The sequence below is a fragment of the Myripristis murdjan genome, chromosome 3 (genome assembly GCF_902150065.1).
Source record: "Myripristis murdjan chromosome 3, fMyrMur1.1, whole genome shotgun sequence".
Taxonomy (NCBI): Eukaryota; Metazoa; Chordata; class Actinopteri; order Holocentriformes; family Holocentridae; genus Myripristis; species Myripristis murdjan.
This window is the reverse complement of record NC_043982.1, coordinates 46,154,779-46,158,654: the sequence shown is the minus strand read 5'-3', so window position 1 is coordinate 46,158,654 and position 3,876 is coordinate 46,154,779.

Sequence of the window (3,876 nt, the reverse complement as noted above, 5' to 3'; positions counted from 1 at the left end):
CATTCTTTATTCCCCAGTTGAGAGCTTTGGCTGTTTTTAGTTTGTTTGTTTTTTGTTGTGTTTTGTTTTTTCATTTTTGGAGAGTGAAACTGTGAATGAAGGAGTTGGATGTGGAGCCAACATGGCCGCCCAGCCCTCAGCCTCCCCCCTCGAATTTGTCCGGCGGTCACAGCCTGGCAGTCTGAATCCACTGTTGACATTGTAATTTCATGCATACATGGGTGTTTGGCTAAGCTCACACACACACACACACACACACTCTCATGCTCCCCTCCCTCTGTCTGCCTACCTGTCCCGAGCGCAGCGTGGCCCCTCCGGGCTGCCGTAGCCTCCTGAAGCCACACGTTGTCTTACCAAACGAGGCAGAACACTGAAGAAATGAAAACGGTTCAGTTTCAGAGAGAAAGAGGAAGAGGAGAGCCTCTCTCCTCAAATCCCCTCTCACTCTCACAGGGCTGTGAAGGCATCGTTTCCACGGCGCAGGGCGTCGGCTGCCTCGGGAACAGTCCGTCCGGCAGGTTTCACTCAGATCTGACAGGTGGGCGCCGCTGCAGGAGCACCAGCCTGAGGCCACCACAGCGCCTCAGCTCCCTCCTCACACAGACACAGCAGGCCCGGGCCGGGCGTGCTGGGGCTTTAGGTCCTCATCAAGCTGCAAGCAAACGCACTGAAAAGCTTTCAAATCTGAATATTGTTAGGCCAGTCTGTATCGGAGGAACCTCCAGGGGGAACACCTTCCCACCAGTGCTTTTTTATAAGCCCAGATTCCCATCAGAGGGCGTGGCTCAGCGCTGAGAACAGCAGCTGAGGTCGGCAAAAACAACCAAATATAAAGAAAAGGAAAAAGTTTCTCTTGCACCAAATTCCCTTTCAGATGCACCGAGCGCAGGAATATCAGCGAGGAATATTTAGATGTGATCGCTCTCCGGCCAGGCATATCTGATCACACTGAAAAGACAAGTGTAACCACGGCTTTAGTGTTTTCTAAAGTCTAATTAGTGTTTGTTAACTACAATAACCTTGTCAGATAATCTGCCGCTGATTTATTGTTCCTGTCCTTGGACCAATCAAACGGGAGCGGGAGAAATAAAACCTGAGCTGCGTTCTGATTGGATCGCTCCAGTCTGACACGTGAAAGTAACCTGATAGAAAGCTGATAGATAGCTGATAGAAAGAAATTCTCAGTTTCATGATGATTTCCACACCCAGTGATGACAATAAAAAAAAATTTTAAAAAAACATTTTAGTGAAAAATTGCACATTTTAGTTCACAGTCTCTTTAAAAGTATCATTATCAGGATGCTGGCCCTGGCTGCTAAAACAACATCAGTGTGTGTGTGTGTGTGTGTGTGTTTTGGGCTCCTGATGTGTTTGAGCCAAAATGTCCGCCTCAGAGCCTGGTTTCTCCGTCGGTACAGAGTGGAGCGTCACGGAGGATGAAAGAGTGGAGCTCTGCAGGTGAAGTTGTGCAGAGCGGGAAAGTTTGGGCCCCAGCGTTTCCTCTGCAGAGCTGAGAGTTCACTAAATGAATTATGGCTTTTATTTATTTTGGAGCGAAGCCGCTGGCGTCCAAAGTAAATATATTATGTGTGGAAACAAAACGGCCACGATAAACACTGCAGGTAATTGGCTGATGTCGCCGTCTGACGCTCCGGCTCCTGCAGCAGAGGAGAAGAAACGCCATAAATAAAAATGAAAGTGAGATTCTGCTCTTCATCATCCGAGCCGCTCAGAGACGGACGGAGAATAAATCAGCAGGAAGTGGATCCAGTGCAGAGGGACGCACACACACACACACACACACACACACACACACACACACACACACACACACACATACACACACAAAAGAAGTACAATAAATACTCTTGCACTCATGAAAATACATGGAAATAAATAAATTTCCTTTGACCTGACATGTCCAGGAACACACACACACACACACACACACACACCAAGGCCCAAATGCCCATATACATTGAGAGGTACAAGTCCCCCCCCAATGTTCAGGCACTCCAAAAATGTCCCCCCCAAAAATATTGCTGGAATGTATTAGCAATTCAGTGTTCAGGCACTCCAAAAATGTCTGTCCCCCCAATGCTGAAATGGTGGTTTTGGCCCTGACACACACACACACACACAGATCTGTAGTACACACAAACATCAGAACACTTTCACATTCTTGTGAACTTTGCATTTCTCAACATAGTTTTTTTTCTCAGTTTTCCAGATTTCCAGATCCAGATTATCTGGGTGTGTGAGCACTTTACAGATCCAATCTTACAGCTCCTGACAGCGCGGGGGCTCATGGAGACCACCCCGATGATTTTCCAACAGGTTTGATATTTAGGATTTAAAATCGGATGATTTCGTCGCCACTTCCCGAGCAGCGCCACAGCAGCTAAAGAGACTGAGAGGTCGACAACGAGACTGACGTTAACGAGAGACTCACACACTCCAGTTACACACCTAACAGACTGATCTGCACCGTGCCAGTTTACTGCAACACTGTTATTTAATAGTATAACATGTTCATCTTATTATTTTGTACTGTTCCACAACGTTTATCATGGCATTTTAATACCATCCTGTCATTGTAACACGTTTCTGTTTTATTTGTCTGTGTTTTGAGCTGAGACTCAGACACTTTGTCACTTCAGCTCAGCATCAGGCTTCACTGCTGCTGCTGTCACCACTGAACCTGCAGCCTGTGTGTCCCAGGTCCAAGACAAACCTCCCCGCAGTGAGGTGTGGAGTATTGTACGCGATCATATTAAAAAATAAATAAATAAACCGTGTGTTCTCAGCACCAACACAAACCTGTTCCCTTCTGTCCTGCTGTGTACACACATACAGAACTAATGACACTGATGAGACCCCGTCACAGGACCCACCCTGCAGGTTCTGCTTCCTGTCCGGTTCTCTACAGGCAGCCTGGAACTCCAGTGGAGGTGTTACCATGTTACCAAGTTACTATGTTACCATGTTACCACGTTACCGCCATTTTACTATTTTACCACGTTACTATGTTACCATGTTAGTATGTTACCACATTACTATGTTACCATGTTACCACGTTACCGCCATGTGACTATGTGACCACGTTACTATGTTACCATGTTACCATCTTGTCATCATGTTACCATGTTACCACGTTACTATGTTAACATGTAACCATGTAACCATATTACCACCATGTTACTATGTTACTATGTTGCCATGTTACCACGTTACCGCCATGTGACTATGTTAGCACATTACTATGTTACCATGTTACCACGTTGCCACCATGTTACTATGTTACCATGTTACCACGTTACTATGTTACCATGTAACCATGTAACCATATTACCACCATGTTACTGTTACCACATTACTGCCATGTTACTATGTTACTATGTTACCATGTTACCACGTTGCCACCATCTTACTATGTTACCATATTACCATGTTACCATGTTACCATGTTGCCACCATGTTACTTTGTTACCATGTTACCACATTGCCACCATGTTACTATGTTACCATGTTACTACGTTACCACATTACTATGTTGCCATGTTACCACGTTACCACATTACGATGTTACCATGTTACCATGATTTTGGGTTGCCATGTTACTATGTTACCATGTGACTATGTTACTGTTACCATGTTACCATGTTACCGTTGTACCATGATATAGTGTTACCATTTTACCATGTGACCATGTTACCATGTGACCATGTTACCAACTTACCACATTACTGTGTTACCATATGACTATGTTACATGTTACTGTTACCATGCTACTGTTATTATGTTACTATGTCACTTACTATGTCACTATGTTATCATGTTAGTGATATTGTGTTACTATGTTACCGAGTCACTACG